The 27,055-nt window shown below is 38.8% G+C and overlaps 1 protein-coding gene and 1 long non-coding RNA gene across 2 annotated transcripts in view; both read left to right on the forward strand.

Moving 5' to 3' along the window:
* Positions 1-27,055, forward strand: part of IL13RA1 (interleukin 13 receptor subunit alpha 1) — a 193,400-nt gene that overhangs the window by 45,572 nt on the left and 120,773 nt on the right. The gene's annotated exons all lie outside the window — the stretch shown is intronic.
* Positions 4,732-26,136, forward strand: LOC128069827 (uncharacterized). The gene is made up of 5 exons (XR_008201577.1): positions 4,732-4,846; positions 15,726-15,936; positions 16,308-16,491; positions 16,931-17,031; positions 25,840-26,136. It is a non-coding gene; the product is annotated as an uncharacterized LOC128069827 (long non-coding RNA).

A 27,055-nucleotide genomic window follows, 5' to 3' on the forward strand; every position in this document is an offset into this window, starting at 1 on the left:
AAATGCACACATATTAGGTGGACAACTTGATGGATTTTGACAGTTGTCTACACCCATATAACACCATGGTAACACATTGTCACGAGAAACCAAAAAGTAGGACATGTGCATTAGCCCAGAAAGTTCCATTGCGCCCATTTCCCGTCAGTCTGCCCGGCCCCAATATCTGATGTAGACTGGTTTTAACAGTATTTGGTGTCATAACAATGAAATCATTTAGTATCTACCTTTTATATCTGCCTCTTTTGGTTGGCAGAAATTTTTTGAGATACATCCATGCTGTGGAGTAAATCATAAGTTCTTCACGGCTAAATATTCTATTCTCTCGCTATAACATTTTAAAACCCATTCTCCAGTGGAAGGATTTTGGATTGCTTCCAGTTTGGGACTGTTATCAATGAGGCTGCTTTAAACATTCTTATCTGTGACCTTTTATGGGCATATGCTTTACTTTTTCTTGAGTAAATACCCTGCTAGTTCCTCGGGAAGTTTTCTATGTAACTTTATATGCAATTGTCAGTTTTTAAAAGTAGTTGGACCATTTTATATCCCACCAACAGTGGATGAGAGTTCCAGCTGCTTCACTTCCTCACCACCATTAGCTGTTGCTAATCTTTCGTATTTTTGCCATCCTAGTAGACAGGAAGTGGTATCACGTGGTCTTTGTCTTTCATTTATCTTTTGTGGAATGTTTGTTCAATTCTTTTGCCCGTTTTAGAACTTGCATTACTCTTTTTGTTGTTGTTGATTTACGGGAGTTATTTCTATATTCTGGATATAAGCCCATCATCAGATATATGTGCTGCAGATTATCTACCAGTGTTGGATTCGTTCATGTATTTTCTTCACTAAGTCTTTTATTGAGCAGAAAGTTTTGATTTTGATAAAGTCCAATTGACTCTTTTATGGTTTATTTGTGTGTGTGTGGGTGGGGGTGTATATTTGGTCTAAAAAATCCTTCCTTACCTCGAGACTGTGAAGATATTGCCTGATATGTTCTGCTATGAAATTTGTTCCTGAGTTTTATGTTTGGGTCTATAATCTCTTTAGAATTCATTTTTCAGCATATAATGAGATAGAAGTCAAGACTCATTTTTTGTAGACAGGTATTTTACATTGTCCACACCATTTGGGGAGAAATAAATCTTCTTTCACCCCTGCTGAATTGCTTTGGCACCTTAGTTAAATTTCAGTTCTTTATATGTTTGTGATCTATTTCTAGACTCTGTTTTGTGCCACTGATCTATTTGACCATGTTGATACCAATATCACACTGTCTTGATTGCTGCAAGCTGGTCAGTTATGGAATAATATAGTGTTAGTCCTTCAACTTTGTTGTTTTTCAAAGTCACTTTGGCTATTCTGTATCCTTTGATTTCCATATAGAATTTCAGATCATCTTTTCTCTTTCCTCAAAATAACCTACTGGAAGCTTTGTTGAGCTTTTGCTACATTTATATATCACTACGTGGAGAATGGATAGCTTGAACAATACTGAGTCTTTCAATCAAGTCTAGTTTAGGTTTTTAATTTCACCCAGCAATATTTTGTGCTTTTTCAGAGTAGAAGTCCTTTCCTGGATATTTTGTTAGATAATGGATGTTCTGATGCTGCTGGAAATAGTATTGTTTGGGTTTTTAATCTTATTTTTCAATTTGTTGTTGCTAGTATCCATAAAATGGAGAAGGCAGTGGCAACCCACTCCAGTACTCTTGCCTGGAGAATCCCATGGATGGAGAAGCCTGGTAGGCTGTGGTCCATGGGGTCACTGAGAGTTGGACACGACTGAGCGACTTCACTTTTACTTTTCACTTTCATGCATTGGAGAAGGAAATGGCAACCCACTCCAGTATTTTTGCCTGGAGAATCCCAGGGACAGAGGAGCCTATTGGGCTGCTGACTGTGGGGTCACACAGAGTGAGACACGACTGAAGTGACTTAGCAGCAGCAGCAGCAGCAGCAGCAGCAGCAGCAGCATACATAAATACAGTGATTCTATATGTTGATCTTATGACCTGCAACCTTGCTAAATCCTCTTACTTGTTTTACTAGTTTGTATCTTCCTTAGGATTTTCTACATACACTATCATGTCATCTGCACGGAAAGATAGTTTCACATTTCCTGATCTCTTTCCCTTCTCTCTTTCTTTCTCTCTTGCCTTCTTACACTGGCTAGCACCTTCAGCACAATGTTGAATAGAAATGATAAGAGCAGACAGTTTGACTTGTTCCTAAATTGAGGAGAAGTGTATTCAGGCTGCAGGTTTTTAATAAATGCTCTTTATCGGATTGAGAACAGTCTCTTCGATTCCCTATTCTGGGTGGATTCTTTTTTAACACTGTGAAGGGATATTGAATTTTTGCAAATTCTTTTTCTGCAACTATTGGTAGACATCACATTTTTTCTCTTTTATTCTGTTTACATGGCTCTTTCTATTTACATTGGAGTGTTCCTAATTGTAAACCAACTTTACATTCCTGGGACAAACATTACTAGTTTTTAATAGATTTTTTTTTAATTTCACCGGACTTCCTCCTTTCTACTGTTGATAGAAAATTTAGCTATTAAATGTTAATATATAGGTTATTCAAGTAGCAACATTTAATGAACATCTATTTACTACCACCCTGCTAGTGACTGAAAAATACAATATAATAAATATGTTGTCCCTACACGTAAAGAGTCACAGCCTACTTGTAAAGTCAGATACGTATATAACGGGCAAATATAGTGATAAATATCCACCCAATGCAGTATCATAGTAAGAAAAATAGGCCTCTTGTGGCGCTGCTCTGTGTTAATCAGGCGAAGGATCCTGGAAGAGGTGAAATCTGACTTTCCTTACAGGGTTAACTAAGTGAAAGGGATTAAAGGACACGAGGGTACAGAATGGACAAAGGCACAAAGTTAAGACAACACCATGGTGCTTCCGAGAAACTAATAGAGTTCATCACTGCTGGAGCATAAAGTACAAGGCTAGCTTGAGGAGTGATGATTTCATAAACTATCAGCCAGATCGCTGCAAACCTTGTGTGCCAAATGAAGGAATTTGTCCTTAGTTCTGCAAATGATGGGGAGCCATGAGATTACAAGGGAAGAGGGATGTAGTCTGGTTTGGATTTTAATCAAAACCCTATGAGAGATATGTAGAGGATAGATTTGAAAGTGCCAAGGCTGGAGGCAGGAGGATCTGTTAGAAAACAATAATGACATCTGGAACCTTAGCAATGAGTGTAGAAATGGAGAGGAAGGGTCAGATTTGAGAAATATTTAGGAAGTGAAAGTGGCAGAACTTGATGGTGAACTGATTAGAGGATGAGTCAAGACTGAGAGTGTATTAGTTTCCTAGAGTTGCCATAACAACGTACACAAACTGGGTGATTTAAAATAATAGAACTTTATTGTCTCACAGTTCTAGAGTCCAGAGGTTGGAAATCAAGGTGTCAGCAGGGCCCTGTTCCCTCTGAGACTCTGGGTAGCAGCCTTCCTTGCCGCCTCCTAGCTCTGATGGTAGCTGTTGGTCTTGGATTTCCTTGGCTCGTAGCGACATCACTCCAGTCACTGCCTCTGTAGTCACATGGTGCTCTCCCTGTTTGTCTCTGTCCTTTTGGAGTAAGGCTCACCCAGTAATCACTGCTGCAAGTAAGTCACTCCAGTATGACATCAACTTCTCTCACCATTATCACCAGTGACCCTATTTCCAAATAAGCTTACATTTGGAGGCAGTGGGAGTTAGGGCTTCAGGGTATCCTTGTGAGGGACACAGTTCAACTTACAACAAAGAGTAAAGTCAAAATTGCTTTTAGTTCCTAGTTCAGAGTCTATAGGATATGACCCCTGGCTAGGTAGGAAATGCAAGGGAGAGAGCTAGTTTAGAAAAAAGATGAATTCAGAATTGACTACAGACATACTTTAAGAGCCATTGTAGCAGTCACTTCTATAGGTCTGAAATTCATCTCTTTAACATAGAAACAAACTGTTAAGACTTATGAATAGTATGAGTAATTGGCATGATCTATTCCTTGTGGAGAACATGAGATGATGGTTGTTTTATAGAAGCTGTTATTATGGCAACGAGAGCTCTATCTTGAGGTGTTATATTATCATTCTCACTAGTTTTATTTTTTTTTTATATTATTATTTTTTTATAGTTTTTTATTTTTTTAATTTTAAAATCTTTAATTCTTACATGTGTTTCTCACTAGTTTTAGAACCAACAGTTAGGAAGGAAGCATTGTTGACCAAAATCACATCATTTAATGAACACCGATGTCACTGATGTAGCAGCTTGAAAATTGTGAAATTCCCTTAAGACTCTATTAACTGTGTGTAAATATAATTTTAGTAGAAAGCAAAAATCATGGACCTTTATAGGCTTAGTGGTATTTACCCTGCTAGACATTTAATATCCTCAGTTTGGAAAATACTTCTCAACATGTTAACCATTTGTAACTATGGATTACATCTTGATTATATGCAAAACCAAGCAAATAGTAGTTTACTATTGTCAATATTCATTTCATACTTTTAAGAATGTGGTTTCAATACCAAATACTTCGTGTATGTCATTTAGAAAATATAATCATACAACAATACTCCTCCTGTACATTTCCTTAAATGTAGTACATTCTGTTTTTTATCCATTTGAAATAGTTCAAACTACATTTGCCCAGAGCTCTAAAATTATCTCTAATTCCTCATTACATTTTTTTCTCAATGCAGGAAGTTTTGCTGGAGTTGCTGGAACATGGTGTGGATGGCTTATGGAAAGCAGAGCGTTACAAAGTAATTTCTGAAATTTCCAAGTTGATCATTCCAATTTATGAGAATCGTCGAGAGTTTGAGGTATGTACCTGATATGTTTGCACCATTCACCTATATATTTTATTTTGGTCTTAAGCTGCTATCTTTAAAAAACGCTGAAATGTCCTAAAATTATAGTCCTTCCTTCAGTTCAGTTCAGTTCAGTCGCTCAGTCGTGTCCGACTCTTTGTGACCCCATGAATCGGAGCACACCAGGCCTCCCTGTCCATCACCAACACCTAGAGTTCACTCAGACTCACGTCCATCGAGTCAGTGGTGCCATCCAGCCATCTCATCCTCGGTCGTCCCCTTCTCCTCCTGCCCCCAATCCCTCCCAGCATCAGACACTTTTCCAATGAGTCAACACTTTGCATGAGGTGGCCAAAGTACGGAAGTTTCAGCTTTAGCATCAGTCCTTCCAAAGAAATCCCAGGGCTGATCTCCTGCAGAATGGACTGGTTGGATCTCCTTGCAGTCCAAGGGACTCTCCAGAGTCTTCTCCAACACCACAGTTCAAAAGCATCAATTCTTCGGTGCTCAGCTTTCTTCACAGTCCCACTCTCACATCCGTACATGACTCTGGAAAAACCAAATGAAATTAAGGATACAATGTTCCAAATCTGTATTGGAATTAACATTATGCCAGTTGTTCCTGCAGCATTTTTACCAGCAATCTCCCCTTCTCCACTCATGGCAGAGAATAATCCATGTTGTCCTCACGAAAAACAAAAAGTTACTGGATTTCCATGATGTCTGGGAGGAGATATAGGTGTAATTCTATGCTTTGCAATTTGATGGTGAGACTAAGGTGCTAACAGATGACAGTAGTGGAGATAATAAGTTACTAGGAATTACCCTTTTATGAGGAGCTTTTCCAGTTTTGTCTGCCACATAAATCTTTGATCAAGGGGAATTACTAAAGAACAGTAGTATAGCTGTTGCCACCAGCATTCAACAGGACTTATTATATTCAAGAATCTGAGTCTATATCATAATTTTCTACCCCTGCTATGCTGGAAAGCGGTGATTTAAGACTCAAGCCATTTTTAAAAGCAAAGCAATTTCTCCTTAAATATATGTAGCAAGTAGCCTTTCATTGTTGAAGGGTCCCAGAGTGAAAAAAATACATTTAATGTCATCTGTGTAGTGTTCTAATCTCTTTTCAAAATTGGGTCTTATCAAACTCACTTTTTCTTCCTGGGTTTTGGGTCTTCCTACTCTTTGCCCTGCTTTTGCTGTATATGGGGACATGGCTGAAAAATCATAGTGGATTTCAAGTGATTATATTAAAAATGAGTTAAGTAATTAAATCTCTGTCCTGCTGATGACAAACAATAGCTTATGAGACAAGACAAGAATTGGCATTGCTCTTTCTGTCAAAGCATTGCCTCCTAAGAACCTTTGTAAAAGTGCCAAAGTACCTACTCTCTTACTCTTAAGGTGAAGACCAGGTTATTAGAAACCCAGAGAACATTTTGCTACTCACTTGACTAATAGGGAAAAAAGAAAAATATATCTTCCCTACACATTAAAGGAAACAATAGTTTCTATTGGGGAACTACTCCTATTTCCTTGTAGAGAGGCAAGCATCTGAATAGATTCTGAAGCATCCTAGATGGGATGAAGTAATTCTTCAGTGTTCTTTATGGGATGGGCTGAAAAGTGTCAACCACAGTAGCCATAAAGGGAGGAACACTTCCCTCAAATTGGCTTCAACTGCAGAAGATAGTATGGAAAGAATGTGAAAGAAAGAACATCTGCTTCCGGTCTGCCCTTTTAGCATTGAAATGAAATTCACCAGCATACAATGAACCATTTTCTAGTTTGCAGTTCAGTAGCATTTAGCGCAGTCTTAATATTATGCTCCAACCACCTGTCTCTAGTTTCAAAACATTTTGATCTTCCCAGGAAAATCTCCGTCTCCTTCCAGGAATCACGCTTCACCCCCTCCCTCACCCCACTGGTGACCACTAATCTGCTTTCCGTCTATGGATTTGCCTCTTCTGGATGTGTGATAAAAAAGATGAATGCAAGATGTGACCTTTTGTGTCTGGCTTCTTTTACTTAGCATAATATTTAGAGATTCATTCAAGTTGTAACTTAGATCAGAACTTCATTCCTTTTTCATGGCTGAATGATATTCCATGATATGGCTATGCCAAAATTTGTTTGGGTTGTTTCCACATTTTGGCTATTATAAACAGTGCTGTTGTAAACAGTTATGAGCAAGTTTCTGTATGGGCATGGTTTTGTTTACCTTGGATAAATACCTAAGAGGGGAAATGCTGAGTCACAGAGTAATTCTGTTAACTTTTGAGAAACCACCAAATTGTTGTCCCTTTTACCTTCCCACCAGCACCTCTGATTGGCACTTGTGTTTGGGGCTTCTTCTTGGAACCTAGTGAATGTGGCATCCTAGTAAATGTGAAATGGTGTCACATTGTGGTTTTACTTTCTATTTCCTTAATGACTCACGATTTTGAACAGCTTTTCATGTCTTTGTTGGCCGTTTTCATATAGTCTCTGGAGAGATATCTTTCAGGTCCTTTGCTCACTTTTAAATTGGGTTGTTTGTCATTTTGTTGTTGAACTATGAGAGTTCCTTATATTTTTTGGATAAGAAAACATCAGATATGTAATTTGCAAATATTTTCTCCTGGTCTGTATGGTGTCTTTTCACATTCGAGATAATGTTCTTTGCATAGTACATTCCCTTTTCTGAGTGTGTAGAAGAATATATTTTTTGGAAGTGTCTGTGAACTTGTTATAAAAGCATTCCCCACTCAGGCTTTTGCTGTTATTTTTGTGTCTGCATTTTACTTTCCTCTCTTAAAGTTTGCATGATCGTTTATTCGCATCTTTCCACCTTAGGGCTCAAGCACAGCATTTTGCTTCTTTTTCAGTTACAACAATTCAGACATAAGAAAAAAGTAGTCAATAACACAGTGCTTTTAATGTATATGCCGCCATTGAGATATGAATGACATGAAGCATGATATTTAGAATTACAGTGTTATTTGACCATTTTAAGCTCTACCCTCTCACCTAAAGTTGTTAAGGCATTTTTTCTGTGACCATGGGCGAAGGGAGTGCGAGTGACCCACCAAAACCATTTTGAAAAGGAAATGGTATTACTTTTTTCCCCTTATGCATTTATTGTAGACATTTCATAACTAACCAAAAAATAAAGCTAATTTGTTAATCTTCATATTTTCGGAAACTTAAGTTTATAGAACTCTTCATGGAGCTTACACAAAAATTTTGGAGGTTATGCACGCAAAGAAAAGACTTTTAGGCACCTTCTTCAGAGTTGCCTTTTATGGCCCAGTAAGTATACTGTAGTTCATCAAGTTGCTTTCCTTTTTAAACATTCACCTTTGAATTATTAGGTTTACCATAGCAGTAGCTACTGGTTCTAGGGTTCTGTCTGGGTAAAGCACCTGTCCCAACAGCAGGTGTGACACTTTTCTCATGTAATGTTCACTTTAGTTTCCATATTTAGTCCACGAGGGCAGAGCACAGCATATAAGATTTGAACATTTCCTTCAGGTTCATTTTCAGTCAGGCTTCTTATGTGTTATTTAATATCCAGTACTGAAAGTTTTCAAATAAAAATCAGGTAAGTATGCAAGTGATGAAAAATCAAGTGTAAAAACCTTCAGGCCAATGATATGCTCATATGACGGTTAGTTTGAGAGTTCTCATTTATTTCAACTACATTATTTCTGATTACTTAGTGATGTTCTCTAAATGCTGCATTTGCTTATAATGCTTTTAAAGTACGGTATGTTTAACTTTATAATAGTCTTTTTTTGAAGAAGGGGATGGAAAGGAGTACATCTATAAAGAGCTCACTGGCCTCTCAGAGGTGTCCCTGAGACTTGTTAAACTTTATGGTGAAAAATTTGGTACAGAGAACGTCAAAATAATTCAGGATTCAGACAAAGTAACTTGCCCTGCATTTTGAAATCAGTATTTATTAGTTTCAGATATGGCACATTGCTTCTGATTTTTTCCTTTTTTAACTGGTGGAGAAGAGGCATGGGAAATAGAGTCTTTCCAGATCCTAAAAGAAAGGACAGGGGCTTTGGAATCAGAGAGAAGGATTCAGATCTCCATTCTCTGCCACTTACTAGCTGTGTGACCATGGGGAATATACTTAACCTCTCTGGGCCTCATTGTTCTCGTTAGTAAAATTAACTTAATAAAAGTGCCTTCCTCATAGAGTTGTTGCATGAATTCAGTTCAGCTCAGTCGTGACCTACTCTTTGTGACCCCATGGAGTGCACCACGCCAGGCTTCCTTGTTCCTCACCAACTCCCGGAGCTTGCTCAAACTCATGTCCATTGAGTTGGTGCTGCCATTCAAGAATCTCATCCATTGTTATCCCCTTCTCCTGCTGCCTTCAATCTTTCCCAGCATCAGGACCTTTGCCAGTGAGTCCGTTCTTCGCATCGGGTGGCCAAAGATTTGGAGTTTCAGCTTCAGCATCAGTCCTTCCAATGAATATTCAGGGTTGATTTCCTTTAGGATGGACTGGTTGGATCTCCTTGCAGTCCAAGGGACTCTCAAGAGTCTTTTCCAGCACCACAGTTCAAAAGCATCAACTGTTCTGTGCTCAGCTTTCTTTATAGTCCAACTCTCACATCTATACATGACTACTGGAAAAACCATAGCTTTGACCAAATGCACCTTTGTCAGCAAAGTAATGTCTCTGCTTTTTAATATGCTGTCTAGGTTGGTCATAGCTTTTCTTCCAGTGGAGCAAGCATCTTTTAATTTCATGGCTGGAGTCACCATCTGCAGTGATTTTGGACCCCAAGAAAATAAAGCCTGTCACTGTTTCCATTGTTTTCCCATCAATTTGCCGTGAAGTAGTGGGACAGAATGCCATGATCTTCATTTTTTGAATATTGAGTTTTAAGCCAACTTTATCACTTTCCTCTTTCACTTTCATCAAGAGCTCTTTAGTTCCTCTTCACTGTCTGTCATAAGGGTGGTGTCCTCTGCATATCTGAGGTTGTTGATATTTCTCCTGGCAATCTTCATTCCAGCTTGTGCTTCATCCAGTCTGACATTTTGCATGATGTACTCTGCATATAAGTTAAATACGCAGGGTGACAATGTACATCCTTGATAGTTGTAGGGATTAAATTATTCAGTGTATGGAAAGTGATTAGAGTTCCTGATATATAGGAAGGCATTTGATAATAACATAGAAACTAGCATGCTCAATAGAAGTTAGCCATTATTGTTAATGTTGTGCCGCATGAGTGTCAATTTCATACTTTATGATTAAAAACATCTCAGGTGGGACTTCTCTGGTGGTCCAGTGGGCAAGAGTTTGCCTGCCAATGATGGAGACACAGGTTTGATCCCTGGTCCAGGAGGATTCCACGTGCTGTGGGGAACCTAAACCTGTGCGCCAAGCTACTGTGCCTGCGCTCTGGATCCCAGACACCACAACTAGAGAGTACTCCCAGCTCACGACAACTAGAGAAAGCCCACACACCACAGCAAAGAAGATCAAATGCAGCCAAAAATAAAAATAAATAAATGTGATTTTTAAAAGAAAAATCATCTTATGACACACCTTTCACTCTTAAGATAGCCTTAGTTCAGTAGTTATATTTGCAGTGATGTAGGTTTAGGAGAGATGCCTTGATCTAAAGATGATCCATCCCACTAGACCCTGCCAAGGCAAGGATGAGAAAGGTTCCAGCAAGAGAGGCTGTTTCTTAGAAATGCATAGTTCCAGATAGACAGAATTGCGGAAGAGCACAATGGGAATGACTGATTGTCCTTAGTCACCATGGGCATGTTCAGGATGAGAGCTGATTTTTAAGGTAGGAAAGACCTTTAATACAGTGCAAGATCTGCAGGCCCCAGAAATACGTACCGAGTGACTGTGATGTGCATGGTGCTCTGCAAAACACTTGCAGCATTGCCAGAGTGAAAAGCCCTTGGCAATGGTAAAGACACTTCATTTTCTACCATGGAAATGATCTCTTCACTTTGTAAATTTAGCTACAACTTATGGAGATGATTTTTCCTTGAACATATGCCTTGGACGTTTAAAGTAGGTATACTGACAGGCCCAGAATTCATGAATATTTGGCAAAACCGCTCTGCTGCTTATCAGTTTCCGCCTTCTGTGTTGTTTTATTGAATTAAGACCATAGAGAAATTTCTCTTTTGTAGCCAGCAAGTTTTAGGCTTGCTACCACACTACCGATAGTATAAATGGAAAGTTATTAGAAAGCCAGGCTTGCAGAAAAACATGCAGTTTTCTACATTATGCTGCCTCTGAAAACCTGGCCAACAGGCACTAATGAGAAACCACCATCAGGCAGCTGGACTCCTGACCCTCTTTGTAAACACAATATTTCAGTCACTCTTCATAGGCAACGGAGAAAAGAAGCAGTTGCTACTTTTAAAATCCTTCTTCTTTGTTAATATGTGAAGTTAAAATTTAAAACACTCTTTTACTTGCCAAAGAACAAAGTCTGCTTAAGGGCACAAACAGGTTAAAGAACAGTGGGCAAAATTTTCCAGTATTTTAAACGTATGTTTTGTTGGACCCAATAATTTTGCATTTAAGATTTTATCTTGTAAATGTACACAAAGATGTACATTTAAGATGTTTATTGCTATAAAGTTTATATAACAAAAACCTGGAAACAATCTGTGTCCATACTGTTAAGGAAATGGTACTACCCTCACAATGGATATAGGTAAACTACTTAAAAAATGTATAAGTATTGATACGAACCAACCAAGATACATTCTTGAGAGAAAAAGGTGAGATGCAGACATTATGGGCAGGATGATTACATTTGTGAAAACTGATATTTACATACACTCACTTGTGTATGCTTAGGAAATTTCTGGAATGATACAAAGAAGTTTTTTAATTTACTTATTTTAATAGGAGGATAATTACTTTATAATATTGTGGGGCTTTTTTTGCTATACCTCAGTATGAATCAGCCATAGATGGAATGATACGAAAGTGTTAATAGTTATCCCTAAGGAGATAGACTAGAGTCTTATGGAGCAGAAAAACATTTATTTTTCAAGTGTACCCTCATGTACTGCTTGAATGTTTTACCATATACTTTATTTTTTATAAGGTTAAAATCAGTCTTGACCTCTTTTTATTTCTTTTCTATGTTTTGTCTTAGGCAGATAATTATCTTCAACTATTTCCTTAGGTTTCTCTGGAGAAATCTAGATATTTAATGGGAAAGAAAAGAAAGAATTTTTGAATATAAGCTTTTTGGAGAAGTTTTAAAAGCTGCTAGGACAATTTCTATCCCTTGTCACAAGATTGAATACAGTGTTTGCTATGGGTTTTCCACAGTGGCCCTTGGTCAGATTGTAGTCATTTCCTTGTATTCCCAGTCTGTTGAGTGTTTTCATTATGAAAAAGTGTTAATTTTGTCAAATGCATTTTCTGCATTGTTTGAGATGATCGTGTTTTTCTTTTCCTTCATTCTGTTAATGCAGTGTATTGCTTCTTTAGTTGCAAAGCGTGGGCTCTAGAGTACATGGGTTCAGTAGTTGTGGTACAGCGGCTTTTTTAGTTGTGGTGCCCTGGCTTAGTCGTCCTGCAGCGAGATCTTAGTTCCCCTACCGGTGATTGAACCCACGTCCCCTGCAATGGATGGAGGATTCTTAACAACTGGACCACCAGGAAAGTTCTGTAGACTAATAATATTTTAATGTAAAGTCTCTTAAATCATGTGGCAATCAAAAAACAGAAATATGTTGCTATTGTTATGATAATACTAGATTTTATAATTACCCATGGATTTACCTTTACCGAGACCTTCATACAGGTTTGAATTACTGTCTGATGTTCTTTCATTGTGACCAGCAGGACTCCCTTTGGTGTTTCATATGGGGCAAGCCTAGTGGTGTAAAAGCTGGCTTAAAACTCAGCATTCAAAGAATGAAGATAATGGCATCCCGTCTCACTACTTCATGGCATCCCGTCTCACTACTTCATGGCAAATTGACGGGAAAACAATGGAAACAGTGACAGGCTTCATTTTCCTGGGCTCCAAAATCACTGTAGATGGTGACTGCAGCCATGAAATTAAAAGATGCTTCCTCACTGGAAGAAAATCTATGACCAACCTAGACAGCATATTAAAAAGCAGAGACATTACTTTGCTGACAAATGTCCATCTAGTCAAAGCTGTGGTTTTTCCAGTAGTCGTGTATGGATTTGAGAGTTGGACTATAAAGAAAGCTGAGCACAGAACAATTGATGCTTTTGAACTGTGGTGCTGGAGAAGACTCTTGAGAGTCCCTTGGACTGCAAGGAGATCCAACCAGTCCATCCTAAAGGAAATCAACCCTGAATATTCATTGGAAGGACGGATGCTGAAGCTGAAACTGCAATACTTTGGCCACCTGATGCGAAGAACTGACTCATTGGCAAAGGTCCTGATGCTGGGAAAGATTGAAGGTGGGAGGAGAAGGGGATGACAAAGGATGAGATGGTTGGATGGCATCACCGACTCAATGGACATAAGTTCGAGCAAGCTCCGGGAGTTGGTGAGGAACAGGGGGCCTGGCATGGTGCATTCCATGGGGTTGCAAAGAGTAGGACACGACTGAGTAACTGAAGTGAACTGAGTGTTAATGAACTCCTTCAGCTTTTCTTTATCTGGGAATGTCTTAATTTCTGCCTCACTATTAAGGACAGCTTTGCCAGATATAGAATTCTTGGTTGATAGATTTGTTTTTTCTTTAAAGTCCACTGCCTCCTGACCTCCAAAGTTTTGATGAGAAATCCAACCCTCTTACTCAGGATCCCTTGTATGTGACAAGTCTTTGTCTCTCACTTCTTGCAAAATTCTCTCTTTGCCATAGTAAAGTAATTAGCCTTCAATTAAAAAACATTAATTTTTAAAAAAGAAAAAAATTCTCTCTTTGGCTTTGACTTTTGACATTTGATTTTCATATGTCTCAGCATGGATCTGTTTGAGTTACGCTGCTTGGAGTTTGTTGAGTTTTGTGTCTTTCGTAAGATTTGAGTTTTCACCCATTATTTCTTCAGATAGTCTCCCTGCCCCTTTCTCTCTCTTTTCTCCTTCAAAGACTCCCATAGTGTGCATGTTCACCTGCTGGATGATATTCCTCAGGTTCCATAGCCTCTGTCCTCTTCAGTTTTTTTCCTTTGTGTTCCTCTGATCCATCATTGACATTGTCTTATCTTCACATTGGCTACACTGCTGAAATGTGTCTTTGAATCCCTCTTGTGGTTTCATTTCAGTTATTGTATTTTTCAACTCTGAAAAAAAAAGGTCTGGGTTTCCTTTTAGATTTTCTAGCTCTTTATTGATACCGGCATTTTGTTGATACATAATTTCCTTGACTTTTCCCACAACTTCTTTTAGTTCTTTGATCATGAATACTGTTGTTTTAATCTCTTTTTCTAGGGGATCTGCTATCACTTTTTTCCGTGATAATGTCTATTGGTTTATTTTTCTGTTTTGAATGGGCCATAGTTTCCTATTTCTTTGTATGCCTTGCATTTGTTTTGTTGCTGAAAACTGGACATTGAATTTAATATTGTGATCTCTCTGGAAATCAGATTCTGTCCCTGTCCCAGAGTTTCCTGGGTTTTGTTTTTGTTTTTAATTGTTGTAAGCTGTGTCCGTCCCAAGAATCAGCCTGAGGTGTAAATTTGGGGTCTTCTCTAGTCTTTTCTGAGCCTGTGCCTTCCCCTGAGCATGCGCAGTGACTTTCTAGTCGCCCTCATTTATGCAGTTACCTTTGAACAGTCTAGTATTGGATGTCCAGCTCCTAAGAGGGGATGGAGAGGAAAATGAAGAGGAGAGGAGAGGAAAAGTGCTGGTCTGTTAAATCCCCTGAAAATCACTTTAGGCAAAGTGGGAGGGCATTGCAACAAAGGGAAGAGGTGGTATAAAAATGGCCACAGCCTCCTTGACTGTCCCCCTGTGATCAGGAGCAGCAGTCAGCAGTCATAGCACAGATTCCCAATATTTGGAAGACAGGGTCTTTGTTCATCCTGGCTCCTACAAGCTGTTCTAGGAATATGCACACAGCTATCTGCCATAGTACCTCAGGGATGAGGTACGGGTTGCTGCCATTGTGCCCAGAGTTAAAACTGAACAAACTGAAAATTAAGGTAATTTTCTGTCCAAATCTTCCCCTGGAAGTTGCAAGTCTTCAACAGACTCCAGAGTTCCAAAATTGTTCCATCAGATAGGTAATGATGTGTAACTATTGTCTCTGTAAGGAGATAGATGTCTGATGCTCTGCCATCTTCTGAGAATCCTCTCTGTAATAGGTATTTTTTGAGGTGGAATTCAAATGTGCAGTTAGCCATTTTAATATATGGGGAACACATGTACAACCATGGTGGATTCAAGTCAGTGCATGGCAAAACCAGTACAGTATTGTAAAGAAATTAACCTCCAATTAAAATAAATAAATTGATATTTAAAAAATTTAAAAAATAAAAATACATAAAGATTTAAAAAAAGAAATTGAATGTAACATAAAAGCAAATAAAAGTAAATTTTTTAAAAAAGCAAATGATAAAGCAATGCTCAGCATGATCTCTGGTTTGTCAATAAATATATATGCATAGAAAAAAAGATTACAAGGAAATATATGAGAATGTAAATGATGGTCATTGCTGAGTGGTAGCATTGCAGTTTTTTTGTCTACATTTCTATAATCTCCAAATAGGCTTCTGTAACTTCTTAATAATCAGAAGGAAATAATCCTTGAAGTAAGAGCAAAGACCTCTTCCAAGTGTGTATTCATCTCACAGTGTATTCAGTGACTGTTCCTCAGTTGATCTCAGAGGTGTTAGTAGCTTACCTGTTCCCCATTTTCCCTTCTGTTGAATAAAAAACAAAACTTTCTTACTTTCTAGGTAAATGTCAAAGAATTTGACCCCAAATATGCTCATATCCAAGTCACTTATGTGAAGCCCTACTTTGATGATAAAGAACTCACAGAAAGAAAAACTGAGTTTGAAAGAAACCATAACATCAACAGATTTGTTTTTGAGGCTCCTTATACATTGTCAGGCAAAAAGCAAAGTTGTATGGAGGAACGGTGCAAAGGCCGTACAATCTTGACTAGTAAGTAGGACTTGGCATAACTTCTTTGTTTGACATGATGTTTTTTGACACATACAAGCAGCAGCTGGTCAGCAGGAAAATGTAATTGAAATTTTAATCGTTTATTGTCCTGCTGTTCAGTCACTCACTTCCACAAACATGCTATGTTATAAACCATTCCTTTGCCGTATGTAATTAGGTAATTCATGCTTAGTCTGAGTCGTCTCAGAGAGAATTTCTCCTTCAGTCCTGAAGTAATAAGGGACCTATTTGGTCTCTAAGGGATTTTCCAGAGAAAATATGAGGAGAATTAAGCACAATAGATTTTTTCTTAATTTGGCTGTTTGATTTACTATCTTACAAACTCATCTGTCAATCTTAATCTTTCATAGCTTCAAACTCATTTCCATATGTGAAGAAGAGGATTTCTATAAACTGTGAACAGCAGATTCATTTAAAGCCAATTGATGTTGCCACGGATAAAAGAAAGCTGCAGAGCTGCAAAAGCTTTGCTCTTCTGCTGACGTGGACATGATTCAGCTCCAACTTGAATTGCAGGGCTGTGTTTGAGTGCAGGTATGTTGGTTGCTAACCGTGTATTAAATGTTTCTTGTTGTTCCTCTTGCTTTCATAAGGGCACAGAACAAGCACTAATTGTAATTGTCTTATACTCTGACTGGGTGCAAAAACCTCTACATTTTTTATTAATTTAATAAAGACATTATGTTCAGTTTCTATAAATTTTGTGTTATGTCAGAGAGCTTTAACGTAAGTCCCTCTGACTAGAGCCAAGTCCTATATTTAGATAGCAGAAAGTGTTCACTACCTTGTTAGAGTATAAATTTTGCAGATGATCTGCTTTAGTTAATCTTTTTCAAATAAATTTATATGAAGATAGAAAATATGTTTCTCAGGTATGGATCTTTAATATAGTATTCTTTTTAAAAAGAGAAATGCAAAAATTACTTTTTAATTACATTCTGACAACTCTCATTTTTCTCCTTTTGTAATTTAGGTAAATGCAGGTCCATTAGCATATGCCAGGGCTGTCTTAAATGACAGTCAAACTAGCAAGTATCCACCCAAAAAAGTAAATGCATTGAAAGACATGTTTAGGTAAGTGCTTTGTAGTTTTCAGTTCAGACCACTATTTTTTTTTAACTCCATTGTCTTCTTAAGTGAAACCAAAATATTCACCAAATAATGTCCCTCTAAAAAATTATTGGTTCCCTTTATAACGTTTAAGTTACCTTCTAATGGTATTTTAGGTAGTGAGGAAATGTGTGATCTCATACCCTTTCTTTTTCTCTTCTTCTTCTAGGGCCCCTATAATTTGAATATTGGTGTGTTTAATATTGTCCCAGAGGTCTCTGAGACTTCCTCAGTTCTTTTCATTCTTTTTACTTTATTGTGCTTTCAGCAGTTATTTACACCATTTTATCTTCCAGCTCACTCATCCATTCTTCTGCTTCAGATATCCTGCTATTGATTCCTTCTAGAGTATTTTTAATTTCAGTAATTGTATTGTTTGTCTCTGTATATTTATTCTTTAATTTTTCTAGGTCTTTGTTAATTGATTCTTGTGTTTTCTCCATTCTGTTTTCAAGGGTTTTGATCATCTTTACTATCATCATTCTGAATTCTTTTTCGAGTAGTTTGCCTATTTCTTCTTCATTTATTTGGACTTCTGTGTTTCTAGTTTGTTCCTTCATTTGTGTAGTATTTCTCTGCCTTTTCATTATTTTTTTAAAGTTATTGTGTTTGAGGTCTCCTTTTCCCAGGTCAGGGTTGAACTCTTTCTTCCTTTTGGTTTCTGCCCTCCTAAGGTTGGTCCAGTGGATTGTGTAAGCTTCCTATAGGGTGAGATTTCTGCTGAGTTTTTTTTTTTTTCCTCTGTTGGGCAGGGCTAGTGAGGTGGTAATCTTGTCTGTTGATGACTGGGTTTGTATTTTTGTCTTTGTTGTTTGGAGGAGGCATCTTGCATTGGTACTACTGGTGGTTGGGTGATGCTGGGTCTTGTATGCAAGTGGTTTCTTTTGTGAGAGTTCTCTCTATCTGATACTCTCTAGTGTTAGGAATTCTCTGGTAATCTAGGGTCTTGGAGTCAGTGCTCCCATTCCAAAGGCTCAGGGCTTGATCTCTGGCCAGGAACAAAGATTCCACAAGTGGTTTGTTATGGCATTAAGTGAGATTAAAATCAATACCCAAACAGGAGAAACCAAAGATGAACCCCAGACAAATGGCAGTTTCAAAATCAGACAAATAATAATTAAACTAATGGAATATACACATACACATAGAAGAAGAAGATGAAGAAGTGAAGTTGCTCAGTCTTCTCTGAATGTTTGCGACCCCGTGGACTGTAGCCCACCAGGCTCCTCCATCCATGGGATTCTCCAGGCAAGAATACCTGAGTGGGTTGCCATTTCCTTCTCCAGGGGATCTTCCCAACCCAGGGATCAAACCCAGATCTCCCACATTGCGGGCAGATGCTTTAACCTCTAAGCTAGCAGGGAAGCCCAGACATATAGACATATACACCTATAAACAAAATCAAAACAGTCCAACAAAAATAAAGTACAATAGATTGACCTAGTGAACAAAGGAAACCGAAAATTATATCTACCAGTTAAGATCAAACTAACTAAAGCACAAACTAAAAAAATGAAACTAAAGGAATGTGCCATGTGGGAAGTAAAGCAGTGAAAACAAAACTAATAAACATGTTGAGAGGAAAGGAAATAAAGAAAAGAAAGAATAGATATGCAAAGTTAAATAAAGGTAGATAAGGAAAGTTTATATTCATTAAAGATTAACTGCAAGAGGAAAAGTAAAGTAGGAAACGCAAGCAAATTAATAAATATAGAAAAATATAATAATGTTTAAACTTTTTAAATTAAAATTTCAAAAAGGGATTAAAAAAAAGAATGGAAAACTCCACAAAACTGCAAAAGGCCAATGTAGAGGCAGAGATTTATAGCAACAATAAAAAGTGTGACTGAGAAGAAAACCATCAAAAGCTTAATTGTATTTCATAGTGCTAATAAAATCGACAACTACAATACAGGGGAAAAAAGAAAAAGAAAAATTCCAAAAGAAACCGCAGAACAAGGCAAAATATAAGAAGAGTCAATATTTTTCCTGAGTCACTGCTGTCAGTGTCCTTTCCATCGCTGGGTGTCACAGTCCACCTCACCCTCCTGGGGTGCCTTCCAACACTGTGCTGGTCTCTGGGCCTGCTGTGGGGGCAACTCAGACTCCAATCTGGTCCTACTCCTGTGTGTTCTTGCCTCCAATGTACACAGCTATAGGAAATAGTGCATTTTCTTTGGTGGGAGCTCTCAGTGTCCTTTTATATCTCCCATAGACACAGAGTCTGCCTAGTTGATCGTGTGGATTTAATCTGCAGCTTGTAAAGCTGGTGGGAAGGTTTTGGGTCTTCTTTCTTAGCCACACTGCCCCTGGGTTTCAATTGTGGTTTATTTCCACCTTTGTACATGGGTCGTCCACTTGGGTTTGTTCCTGGGGCTGACCTAGAGGTCTTGGTTCTGCCCCAGTGAGGGCCAGCAGCGGAGGTGGTTCAGCTGCTTGGGTCACAGGGTTTCTGGCAGCACCGAGCGCTCAGAATAGTTGGAAGCTAGGGCAGCAATAAATACAGTGCTCTAGAAGGGTATAGCATCTGCCTACACCCTGTAGCGTCTGCCTATAGTGCGGGAGACCTGGGTTCAATCCCTGGGTCGGGAAGATCTCCTGGAGAACGGAATGGCAACTCACTCCAGTAATCTTGCCTGGAAAATCCCATGGGCGGAGGAGCCTGGTAGGCTACAGTCCAAAGAGTTGGGAAGAGTTGCAAAGAGTGGGACACGACTGAACGACTTCACCTTCAGAAGGGTATGGCAACCAATATTGGCCAATACACTCCAATATTCTTGCCTGGAGAAGCCCCCTGACAGAGATGCCTGGCAATGCATAGTCCACAGGGTCGCAGAGCGGGACACGACTGAAGCAACGCCATGTCAATAGATGCAAGATTTTTTCTTTTTTTTTTTGCCTGTGGCAGCTCTGCCCCAGTGAGGGTTGAGCATGAAGGTGGCGCAGCTGCTTGGGTCACAGGAACCATGGCGGCACCAAGTGTTCAGGGATATGGACTGCCTCCACTGTAGGAGTTACTGCCCTATCAGAATCTTTTTTGAGCCTCTGGTAGCTGGCGATCAGAAGATCTCTTTGGCTAGTGTTTCTCTGTAGCTCCACACATTCAGGCACTTAGCGATCTCCCTTGCCTGGGGTCCTTCACTGTTGTTCAGCGTGTCAGGCACAGAGAGAGGCTCCGCTAGCTGGAGGTCCTACTCTGTAGTTCAGCACATCAGTCACTTCGAGGAACACCCTGGATGGGGTCCTGCTCTGTAGTTCAGTGCAGTCAGAGGTTTGATGGGTCAGCCTCTCTATTGTTCAGCTGCCAGTGTTGGCCTGTGGGGAGAGAGAGGCTATAGTGATGGCTCCAGCAGTATCGTCTGGCTTCCATGGCTGCCTGGCTTTCTGCCACAGGCACTTTCCACCACAATTTCCTCCCTCACGTCTCCTAGGTCATTCTTGCCACAGTCAACAGCAGCCCTCACCCTGGAATTGCTCCACAATCCCAGTGCTCCAGCTTCCAGCTGCTGTGCCTTGCAGGGGACCTGCTTCCCTGTCTGGGGTATGTATGGCTGTGGCAAGGACTGTCTGATTCTCACTCCATTTAGGCTGCCACAGATTAGCTGTTTCACTCTCAGCCTCAAATGTTTCTCCTCTGACCCAGACGATTGCCCCAATGTGGGTATTGGACCCCTGCTTCAGTTCCAGCACCCACCGAGGGCAGGTCCAGTCCTAGTAACACTCCTGCTCTTCCCCCTAGTTCCTTGGTTCTACCGAGTGTTTGCATGGTTCTATACACTCTTTTCCAGTGGTCGGGTGCTCCCATCTGCTCTCAGCTGGTGTTCGGCAAGCACTTCTGTGTCTGAATGGGTAGTCCTGATGTATCCATGGAGAGAGGTGTACTCCACGTCCACCTACTCCTCTGCCATCTTATTCTACACCGCAAATCAGGTTTGAAGCAATTACTGACAGTTGCTTTAGCAGTTGTTCAGGTAGTAAACTATTTTGATCTTTGCACCACCATGCCATTAGAAGTGAGTAGCTGTGCAAGTCTGAGTTGATCTACTGTGAGCATGGCTGAGAGTCTCTCAAGAAGAGTCCTAGAGAAGTGAAATGATTGGCTCAGTAGCCAGATCCCTAAATGAATATCCCTGTTTTAGCTGTAAGAAACTAGTTACAGTTGGCCCTCCATATTTGCAGCTTCAACATCCAGGGATTCAACCAACTGCAGATCGAAAATATTTGAAAAAAATTTCCAGAAAGTTCCAAAAAAGCAAAACTTGTATTTCCTGCATGTAGGCAGCTATTTACATAATATTTACATTGTATTAGCTATTATACATTAGCTAGACATGATTTTAAAGTACAGGGGAGGATATGCAAAAGTTATATGCAAATACTGTGTGATTTTATATAAGGAACTTGAGCATCTTCAGAGTTTAATATCCATGGGGGAAGGGGCACAGTGGTCCTGGAACTAATCCTCTGGGGATACTGAGGGACAACTGTATGATCATTTAGGTGAGGTCCTGAGCGGATTCCAAAATTCAGGAATTGTCTTAATACCCATACAGCCTGCAAAACTCTCGTTTCATAATACCTAGCATTCTAACGTTTGACTGACTGTTAATGTCAGTTATAACTAACTTAGTTATATACTCCACAATCTGAAACATATAGAAGCAAAGATCTGCTCACCACTGACAGCCAAATTATGTCATAATTAAGTAGTTAAGACTTTTATAGATCTACTTACCTTAAAGTAAGTAGATCTTAAAGTAAGTAGATTCAGAGTACTCCTGAATTATCCTGGTAAATATCATTCCTATATTAGGTTCCTGAAATCTGTGTTTACAACCATTCTGTACATGGATTGTCACTTGACTGTTTTAACGTCTTCACCACAGATGTAAAAGTCATGGCCTGATGGTCTGGTCCCTCAGTGCCTGAGCCCTACTGAGCTTACATAATGTCTCTTTGCTTTCCTTAAGAAGGAAAACAGCCAGTAAGATCAATATTTGCTTCAGAAAGTCTGCAGACTCTCAGTTTTTAATGAAATTCAGACCCCTTAAAAGAAACAAGGATCACTACAGCCCTTTAGAGAACACATTCTTATTGCTAGTTCCAGAAAGGAGAACCTCCTCTGTCCTGGTATGAACATTTCACTGCTTGCCTGAAGACACTCCCCTGGGTGAGACCATCACATGGAGGGTGTCCTGACAAATAGACTGACCATGGTTAGTGCCAAAGGACTGCAGTGTAATGGTGGGTGGGGCAGAAGAGAGATTTCAAGGAAAACAAGAGCTAGTTGACTCCAAGCTCTCTTTCTCGTGGTATCTTGTATGCTTTCTGTTAGAAAGGACTATGGGAAATCTACTACAGTTAGTCCAAAGTTGCACTGCGTGACCAGGAGTCCCATTCTCTGACCATGGTCATCTTCTCAGCATGGAGAAGCCAGGCAGCTAGCCTTTCCTCATCCCATCTTTCAGTGAGTGAGTCATCCCAGTCTCCTCTCCTGTTTTCGTGACAGGGACTCTCGCCGGCCTGAGGAGTCTGGATCCGTGATCTGTTTCCTCTTTTTGTCATCTTGACTTCTGTTAGCCCACTTAGGTGTGAGTGTAAACCGTCCCAAGGCAAAGCTTTGCAGCTCAGTTTTCCGAGGTCCTTTTTTGTCTCCTTGCCAAAGCAGTCCGGTGATCAGGACTAGGCAGGCAGGGAATCATTCCACTTCCTTTATTGTCTGTAGCTCAGGTTCAGCCCGAGTGCAGTGGGGACATGCCTCTCTTCACCCTCACTCTTCTGGGGTATGTTGAAGTGTTAGTCATTCAGTCATGTCCGACCCTTTGTGACCCCATGGACTGTAGCTCACCAGGCTCTTTTGTCTGTGGAATTCTCCAGGCAAGAATACTGGAGTGGGTTGCCATTTCCTTCTCCAGGGGATCTTCTGAACCCAGGGATCAAACTCAGGTCTCCTGCATTGTAGGTGAATTCTTTACCATCTGAGCCATCTGGGGAATACTTTAATCAAGTAGGCTACATAATTTGTTCCTATAAACTGTCCAGTTTACGGGGTTCTGTTCTCCATTGTCCTTAGGAAAAAACAGCAAAACTCCTCCTTTACAAAAATATAAAACAATTATAGCATTTTCAACCAATATATATTACAGTTATAGAATTTGCATGCAACTGTATGACCTAGCCTCGAACTCCAAATTATTCATATTGAAAGCAAATTATTCAATTTACTGCTATTATGATGATCAAGTTATTTAGAGCTTTCTATACAGTTCTTTTTTCCTTGTTAAAAAAACAAAATTCAACTGATGTTCAGTTGCTCAGTCATGTCCAACTCTTTGCAACCCCATGGACTGCAACACACCAGGCTTCCCTGTCGTTCACCACCTCCTGGAGTTTGCTCAAACACATGTCCACGTATTCAGTGATGCTATCCAAACATTTCATCCTTTGTCACCCCCTTCTCCTCCTGCCTTCAATCTTTCCCAGCATCAGAGCTTTTTCCAGTGAGTCAGTTCTTTGCATCAGATAGCCAAAGTATTGGAGTGTCAGCTTCAGAATCAGTCCTTCCAATGAATATTCAGGACTGATTTCCTTTAGGATGGACTGGTTGGATCTCCTTGCAGTCCAAGAGACTCTCAAGAGTCGTCTCCAACACTACAGTTTGAAAGTGTCCATTCTTGGGCACTTAGCCTTCTTTTTGGTCCAACTCTGGAAAAACCATAGCTTTGACTATATGGACCTTTGTCAGCAAAGTAATGTCTCTGCTTTTTATTCAGAGTCAGGTGAGTCAGTTTTAAAGCTTTTGACTTTATTCAGTGATTCACGAGTCCAGCAGGATCCCATGTCACAGACTGTAAGGAGCTCTGAAGAGCCATAGAAAATGGAAGCCTTGTACAGGTAGAAGGAGTCAGGTCAAGGAAGTTATTCTAAAAGAGACCTGATTGTTTCAGGCAAGGTCACCTTCCTCTGGAGCACAGCAAGTGTCTGTCAGTTGGATTTCCTCACTAGTGCTGACCAGGAAATTCCAGATTTGAAAGTAATATATGTACTTTTTTGACTAGTTAAAATAACCTACCTGGAAAAAGCTAAAACTACAATTAGGCTATATATTATAACTCAGGTGATGTGGGTTTAGCACAAGTGACTCCATTTTGGGCCTCTTGTCTCTCTCTCTCTTTCTCTTTTTAAAAATCTATTTGACTGCACCATGTCTTACCTGTGGCATGTGGGATCCAGCTCTCCGAGCAGGGGCTGATCCCACTACTCCCCTGAGCATAGAGTTTCATCCTCTGGACCACTAGGGAAGTTCCTTGTCTCTTTTTTTAACACCCTGAAACTTGGGTTTTATGAATCTGCTGTCATTTTTCCCACCTGTCTTTCTCATTTAATTTCTATAAACCATGACTGTTATATTTCATTCTAGAGACCAAATTTTAGACCCTTGATATTATATATTATACATTATATGTTATGCATTCTTCTATCTTATATATTATATATAATATATTTATAGCTAACCAAGAAAATCTTGCTTTCTATTGGTTTTTATTTATGAAAGCTGTATGGTCATGATGTATCATATTTAGATGTACCTTAGTTTAGGCAAATGTTGAGTTTTAGTGAAGTTTTATAAATCAATATTTCCAAATACAGTCCCATATAAACTAACTATTTTCAGTCACAAAATTTGAGATTTATTATTTCCCAAAGGTAAATATAAAAATATAAAATGAGACAAAATATAGCTGTGCATTGAAATCTCAATTATCTGTTTAGCTCCATAAATGATGACTTGACAAAAAGATGTGGCCTTGGATATTCCTTGGCCCTTTTCAGTGTAATCTGTTACACTATATCAAAATATGAAGTCCTTTTAAAACTTCTTCAAGCTTTTATAAGAGGAAAATCTTCTTTTATGGACTTTGTAAGACATGATTTGTAGCAATACAAATGATATGACCCATTACTGCCACCAGAAGCCATTTGCAGGCTTCCTACTGAAGTTTCAAAGCTAACTTGAGAACCTAGTCTTGAAAGCTCAAAAGCTAAAGGGATTTTAGCTTTTGAGATTTTGGGATTGTTCATTAAAGAGGTTGGTATGCTATTCTTTCATCTAATCCATGCATGAGATATCTGTTGCCTTTGATCACACAAAATGGATAATTTTTAAAATGTCTATATGATTATGAATATATATATGTTTCTATGCTTATAGGTTATAAAATTATTAATACATTTGTGAAGTTCTTCATTAAAAATTTTTTTGCATCAATTAGTTTACATAATTATGGTGTATATTTGGAAATATTGACTTATTTTCTCTTCACTTAAAATTATTTCCCAAGTCTCCAGGAAAAGGGCATGGGTATCTGCATGTTGAATAGCCTTCAAGTGAACTTGAGAACCACTCTTAGAAGATGATCTATAAACTCATATCAAAAAGTTCACTGTTGAGGCTCTTTTCTGACCATCTATTAAAAATTTTTTAAAAACATTTTATTACCTCTCACTTTCTGTTGAATTTTGCATTTTACAACCTTTCATTTTTCTTAATGAGTAACCACATCTTTTCTGCTTTTTTGATACGCTGCCTTTGTAATACAGCTTTGAAGACTTAAGTCGGTAATGTTTTTCTTTGCTCTTTCTGCTTTACATCATTTTAAATAGCTAAATGACAGTGATAAGTTGGAATATGCCTGTGATTTTGTATACACATACTTTTTTTGGCCGTGGCTATTTTGCTTTGTGATAAACATGCCATTTCTTTCGTTTTAGATAATACAAGAAGACCCAATGCATTCTCCCTGGATGAGCAACACATTACGTGTATTTTGTGCAATTAGTGGTACGTCAAGTGACCGAAGTTATGGTTCCCCAAGATACACTGCTGAAATATGAGGACATGCAGATGTCAAGTGACAATAAGACTGAACTTCTCAGAAATATTTGGAGCTGTGCAAATGTTAGAAATTTAAAGATTTGTTATACACAAGAGTGTTTCTTCCTGACACCAAAACTTTCATGCTTTCATACAGGGTGCTTACATATTTGTAAATATTTAAGCAACTTGAAAGTGCCTGGAAAATTGCACCACTGTGCTTAGTTTGTACTTTTTAAGGTAAATCTATATACTGAGAAGTAGAGCTCAAAAACTTTCATTTGATTTGCTTAATTGTTACTTAAAATATTAATGACACTGTGTAAAATGGTATAATGGCACTCAATAAAAGGTAAAACTTCTTTGTAATTAGAAGTGAAGGAAATAATACTTTGAACTTAGCATTTTTCTTGACAGGAAGCTAAATTCATTATTATACTACTCCTTGGAGGAAAAAAAATGATAATTTTTTCATGAAACATGGATACTTCCAACTGAGGAGATCATTTGAAACCTTGCCTACCAATGGTCTAGACTGAGCTAAAGGAAACAAAAGCATTATGTAAACAAGGAAATTTTCACAAAGAAAGGGTATATATAGAAATACCAGGCTTACCAGTCCTTCAAGTTTTGATCCAGTTGTGCTAGGTATTCCAGTCAGTGGTCTCTCTAACATACTAGGCAAGGGATTCCTTTCTGGCCTCTGTTTGCCTAGCAAGCAGCCTTTGTTGCCTAAGCTTCATCAGCTGAAGCTATCCATAAAGCTGAACAAACATCTCTGAGATTTGCAGTTACTTCAAAGTTTTAGCAGCAGAATCTGAGGGTAGGAATTTTGTAATGATGATTTTCTTCAGTTTACAAGGTTAATAAAGATTTTGATAGAACTTGATGATCACAGGATTTCTTGGGTCAGTATACATAACCACCACGTATTTACAAGCTGCTGGCTAAGGATTACATCTCTAACTATAAAGAAACCTCAGATTAACTAAATAATTCAGGAGAAACCAAGATGTGAAGGACATTTTTACCTTGAACTATCCATAAAATTTTGGCTGCCTTTCATGTAAACGTTAAGTCCTAGATTTATTTTTCATATGTAGTTTAACCTAT

Source organism: Budorcas taxicolor, chromosome X, assembly GCF_023091745.1.
Source record: "Budorcas taxicolor isolate Tak-1 chromosome X, Takin1.1, whole genome shotgun sequence".
NCBI lineage: Eukaryota > Metazoa > Chordata > Mammalia > Artiodactyla > Bovidae > Budorcas > Budorcas taxicolor.